This window comes from Elgaria multicarinata, chromosome 7 (genome assembly GCF_023053635.1).
Source record: "Elgaria multicarinata webbii isolate HBS135686 ecotype San Diego chromosome 7, rElgMul1.1.pri, whole genome shotgun sequence".
Taxonomy (NCBI): Eukaryota; Metazoa; Chordata; class Lepidosauria; order Squamata; family Anguidae; genus Elgaria; species Elgaria multicarinata.
Genome location: NC_086177.1, coordinates 27229549 through 27235896, shown reverse-complemented (window position 1 = coordinate 27235896; position 6348 = coordinate 27229549).

The window sequence follows — 6348 nt, the reverse complement described above, 5'->3', positions numbered from 1 at the left end:
TCTCATCTAGAACATAGGTCCAAATTTACTAGGCTGACCATATGAAAAGGAGGACAGGGCTCCTGTATCTTTAACAGTTGTATTGAAAAGGGAATTTCAGCAGGTGTCATTTGTATATATGGGAAACCTGGTGAAATTTCCTCTTCATCACAACAGTTAAAGCTGCAGGTGCCCTGCCCTCTTTTAAATCTGGTCACTCTAGTATAGTTCCTGCAGCTTTAACTGTTGTGACAAAGAAGGAATTTCACCAGGTTCTCCATATATACAAATGACATCTGCTGAAATTCCCTCTTCTATGCAACTCTTAAAGATACAGGAGCCCTGTCCTCCTTTTCATATGGTCACCCTAAATTTACACATTTTTAATGTTCGAACCTCTAAAAAGTTCATCACAGCTATTATGCATTATCAACCAGTTGGTACTGTAATAATATCCCATTGGTGTGATTAATTTTTCTTAATCTAACAATAGTTTTAGCATGGGTATACTAGGGTGACCATATGACCGGATTTGCCCAGATTTGCCCGGGTTTTGGTGGCAAATCCGGGAGGTGGAGGGGAAATCCGGATTCCCCCCCCCCCCAAGAACAGCTCTAATGGGAATTAACAAAAGTGCTTATAACTCTGTCATTTTTTAAGATAAAGACATGAAACTTGGCACAATGGTAGCTCTTAGGAAGGGCTTTAGTCATACCAAAGTTGAAACATCCGTTCACCCATTGATTTTTTAGGAATTTTTTAAAAATTGAGGTTTTAAAATTATTATTTTTAAAATCGTCATTTTTAAAGATAAAGAGATGAAACTTTGCACCATGAAAGGATTTAGGTAGAGCTTTAGCCACACCAAATTTGAAACAGATCCGTTCACCCATTGATTTTTTAGGAATTTTTTAAAAAATGAGGTTTTAAAATTATTATTTTTAAAATCGTCATTTTTAAAGATAAAGAGATGAAACTTTGCACCATGATAGCTTTTAGGTAGAGCTTTAGCCATACCAAATTTGAAACAGATCTGGGGCCAGTAGCAAACCCTGTTAACAACAACAGCAGCTTGCAATGAGTGAAGATACAGTCAGAAAAGATATTTGAGGAAAGGGGAGAATGTAACACACAGAGTATAGCAAAAGCTTCAAAGTACAGCAAAACCTACAAAAGTAGGAGTGAGTAAAGTTAATTTCAGATACATTGAATCTCTCACTTGTTCTTTATTTCAGTGATTTTAACATTAAGATGTTATGTAGAACAGATTTGTCTTAAATGAGTGCTGTAAAAACAGACATGTGACCAGGGCTATGTTCAGGTGGGCATGCCCCCTTGGTGCTGGACACGCCCCCTTAGGGGCGACCATGTTGTTCTCCTTTTTGGTTTCCAAAAAATGGTCACCCTAGGTATACCCACAGTAATCAATGTGGTAGTTGTGTTTACATGGTCCTAAAAGTTTTGGTGCTGTTGAATTACTTCAGAATAATGTGGTTGTTTATATGGAGCCACACAAAATACTAGATTTTTTTTCAGTTTGCTGATGCTTCCATACAGATTTGGCTTTCTTAATATTAATAGTGTGGTATTTTTCTACTAGTTTCTGTTCTTTTTTAAAGAAAAGCTATAATCTGTGATCCGGTGAAGCAGCAGGGCCGGCAGTAAATTTAGCAGCTAAGTCCATTGGCACATTTGGAATTTTGAAAGTGTCATGGACACTTTCACAAAATGGCTGCCATGGGACTGAGGCTTGCCCATTCATAAAATGGCTGCCATAGTTGGCATGACTAAGAACATATTACAAGGCAGAGGTAGGGTCTGAGCTCCAAAAAACAAAACCAGTCTTTCAAACCCATATACAGATGACACTGTAGGGCAGTACTTTGCTTTGCATTATATCAGTATACCAGCCTCCCAGTTTTACCAAATTAATGAACATTACCTTAAGAGAAAAAAAGTTCAGGAAGAACAGGGAGCATCTATATGTATAAACTAGCATATAAATTTTTATGCAAATCTGTGCCATCTTTTGACCTTTTCCGAGATGTATTTCCTCTTTTTGCATTATGGTTAAGAGGCCACCCTAGTTTAGCAGCTAAAAAGTAGCAGGAATAGAAAGCATCAGAAGCCACGTTAATCATTGGCTCACTCCAGAAGTAATTGCATTCAATTAAGCAAAACACTGACATGGTAGCTCAGGTAATTAACAGCTTAGTGCTTGATCAGAGAATGATGGCCTTGCAGATTTTTACATGAACTGCAATGTTTATTTCTTGTGTAGCACCACAAATATTTAAAACTGGAGCAGCCATTTTTTTATGGGCAAGGTCACAAAATATCTCGCCTTTCGACCAATAGGTGGTTTGATTGATTAATGACTTGCAATTAGGATTGTGACAGCAGCTGGAGAAAGGAATAGTAATAATAATAATAATAATAATAATAATAATAATAATGCACACACAGCACTTAAAAAACTTAGGGAGCAGTCCTGTACCCCTACACATTACCTGAGAGGCAATAGGATGGTGGAGAGTCCCCACTCCGAGGTTGGAGACAGTATTCTGACCTCAGAAAGCGGAGTTTGAGATCCAACCCCCTCCCATAAACCCTGGCAGCTGGCATGGAAATAATTGATATACATACAAATCATCAGAGAAGACAGTAGTTGTCAAGGTCAAAACTACACAGGAAGTGCCAAGGCACACAACTACTAATGTATATAATCAGATATCAAAGTGGCGTACACAATTCTTGAATGAACACACACACACACTGTATATAATATCAACACTGTGACAGTGATAATACAGTTATTACCAAGCTGAAACAGCTGTATAAACGATCTTTGAAACAACAGTTGATCAGAGCAACACGCTGTATCTTAAGTCTTTTGAAAAATTTATAACAAAGTTAAACAGATTTCTTCAGTGTTATAAACAGGCATCCGTTATATTTTCACCCTGTTTCACAAATGGCGTCGTCAGCAATTCATATAACAACACTGTCTAATTGGCAATTGCCGTGGATGATACGAAGAAAACGTTCTTCCACTCAATATGGAGAATCAGTTGAAGTCCCGGCCAAACTGGTAATGCCTCAGATGCGGTGAACTCTTCACTACAGCTGAGAGGGGGGAAAGTGGGCATTCTGATGGGCAGGGAGGGAGGAAACTGGACAGGGCAGGATACGAGCTATCCTGAGTCTCTTCCAGCTTCCTTTCATTTCCCCCTCAAAGCGGTATCCCAGCAATTGGAGGCCAGGGAGGCAAAGATTGTCTCCGCCACTCCTCCCGCCCAGCTGGCAGGGCATTGGATACAAGGAAACATCCAAGTTTGGGGGCATCCATCACGCAAGACCACAACCTGTTGGACTGCACCCTCAGGGATAAAAAGGCAGGCCCTGATCATAGTAGCACAATCTAAATTAGATAATGCTCAGAAGGCATGGCATTCAACCGGAACAAGACTACAGAATGCAAAAGGAGAATGATGGGGCACAACAGAGAAATCCTACGGTTTAGCAGTTAGAACAGTGCCAGCAGAATGGAGCCAGGATGGAAATAGTGCAAGAGAGAAGGGAAGAATAAAGAGTGAGGGAAAGTAAGCACTTCAGAGCAAGAAGCAAGAGGTTAAAATGAATGCAGTGTGCTAAAGAAGAAGGAAATCACAGAGCTGGCAGGTCACCTAGTCAAATTCTACTCAATGCAGGTTCTGTGGTTATTATTATTATTATTATTATTATTATTATTATTATTATTATTATTATTATTAACATTTATATATACCGCCCCATAGCCAAAGCTCTCTGGGCGGTTTACAAAGATTAAAAGGATTAGATTAAAAAGACTGAACATTAAAAATCAATATACAAAATTTAAAAACAAAAACATAAAAGCAGCTAACATTTTAAACAATTTTTAAACACTCAGCCAGGCCGAAGCTCATTTGGAGTCAGTTAAAATTCAACATATGGCATTAAATGCCTGGGAGAAAAGGAAAGTCTTAACGTGGTGCCGAAAAGCAAACAATGTTGGCACCAGGCGGGCCTCATTGGAGAGATCGTTCCATAATTGGGGAGCCATCACAGAAAAGGCCCTCTCCCTTGTTGTGATGATGCAACTGTTCTGTGTTTGACTGCTGATGGAGACAGAATGAACACCACTGCAGTTTTGTAAAAAAATATCTAGAAGGTTTTAAATGTATAATTACTTCAAAAAAGTAATTTATTTTGTTGTACAGCTCCTGGCGAAGGATCTCAGGATCCAAAACGTTGAGCGTTGTACAAGTTTGATTGAAAGTTGTTTTGAACATTCTTAAATTTTTATATTTCGGATAAAATAAAGAAATGCCTTTTGACATTTCTTTGCACCAGAGCTAGTAGCCTCTTTTTCTTATAGCCTTTTCGTGGTACTTTCCCCCTCTTTTCCCTCAAATATTGATGCTGACCAATAAAAAAAACGGGCAATGTGGTTGAAATTAATACAGGCAAATATTCTGGCAATGCAATATATTTCATTGCTGGAATGAGACCCAGGTTGAACTTACGCTGCTGCTCTTGCACTTTTTCAAACAGCACTTGCATTTTGTGCGATCAACACAGAGCAGTCCCTCCAGGACAATTATTATAACCGAATTCATCATATTAATTCAACAAAGCTCTCCTCAGAGAAGACTGCCTTGCATGATTTCATGCTTTCAGATGTCATATTTATCTTTTAAACCCTTATATATTGGTGGGTAAGCTGTTGTGGAAAGATCATCTTATAATGTATCTCAATGCAGAGGAGGTGGGGAAAGCTTAAAAATATGAAACAACGTGGATTTATTTTTCACTCGATCATACCAGGCCTCACTTAGTTCCAGGCCAATATCCTTACTTCAGTAAAGTCTGACTGAACCCATTTATCAGTATTGATCTGTTTAGGGATGGTATGGAATACTTCCTAGGTCTTAACAGAGATGAATTCCACTCTTCGTGTGACTACTTGAAGGAGCCATTGTCAGCTCCAGGCTTTTAAGAACATAAGAAGAGTCCCGCTGGATCAGTGTCCATCTAGTCCAGCATTCTGTTCACACAGTGGCCAAGCAGCTGCCCATGGGAAACCCACAAGTAAGGCATGAGTACAACATTACCCTCATACCCATGTTCCCCAGCAATTGGTGTACATAAGCATACTGCCTCTGATACTGGAGCTAGCATATCACCATCAGGACTAGTAGCCATTATAGCCTTATCCCCTTTTAATTTGTCTAATTCCCTTTTAGAGCCATACAGGTTGGTGGCCACAACTACATCTTGCAGAAGTGAATTCCATAGTTTAATTATGCACAGTGTGAATTTATTTATTTAACCTGAATCTCCCACCAGTCAGCTTCATGGGGTGATCCTGGGCTCTAGTATTACGAGAGAGGGAGAAAAATGTCTCCCTGTCCACTTTCTCTATACCATGCATAATTGTGTCTACTTCTTAGCCTCCTTTTTTCTAAGCTAAACAATCTCAGCTGTTCTAACCTTCCCCCATAGGAGAGTTGCTCTGGCCCTTTAATCATTTTAGTTGCCTTTTTTTTTTGCACTTTTCCCAACTCTACAAAATCCATTTTTAAGGTGCAGTGACCAGAACTGTACACACTATAGATTTGCATAAGAATGTTATGATATTGGCAATTTTATTTTCCTTTCCTAATTATGCCTAACATGGAATTGGCCTTTTTCACAGCAGCTGCACACTGGGTGGACATTTTCATTGAGCGTTCGACCCCAACCCCAAGATTTGTTTCCTGGTCAGTCACTGTTGCCTCAGATCCCATCAGTGTACATCTAATTATTATTTTTGCCCTGATCTGCATCACTTTACACTTGCTTACATTGAACTGCATTTGCCATTTTGATACTCACTCTCCCACTTTGTAGGGATCCTTTCGGAGCTCCTTGTCCTGTTCTCGCAGTAACAGGCTCTCGCTGCAGTTCAGATTATAATAGCAGTGGCCAAATTTCAATCTGAGGTCAGAGCACAGGACAGCAGGCAGACAAGAGGAGCAGGCGTCAACAAGAGTAGTCAGGCAAGAGGTCAAAACACAGGTAAACAGTCAGTAAACAGGTAAACACAGTCCAAGAGCAGAGTCATTAGGCAGTCCAAAGGTCAATAAACAAGGTTTCAGGCAGAGGGACGGTTCAGGAAAGACAAGGCGGGTGGCCTAAAGTTGTTCCAACGCTGGCTGCTTGCTACTGCAGGCTTTTAAGCCCTCAGCCTGCTGGATCCCACCCAGAGTTCAGCTGACATGATCACGCCTCCTTCTGCAGAGCCTTACTCCTGAGGAGTAACTTTCTCCTGAGGAGTCCTTCTCTGCAGACAAGCACTTCATTGCA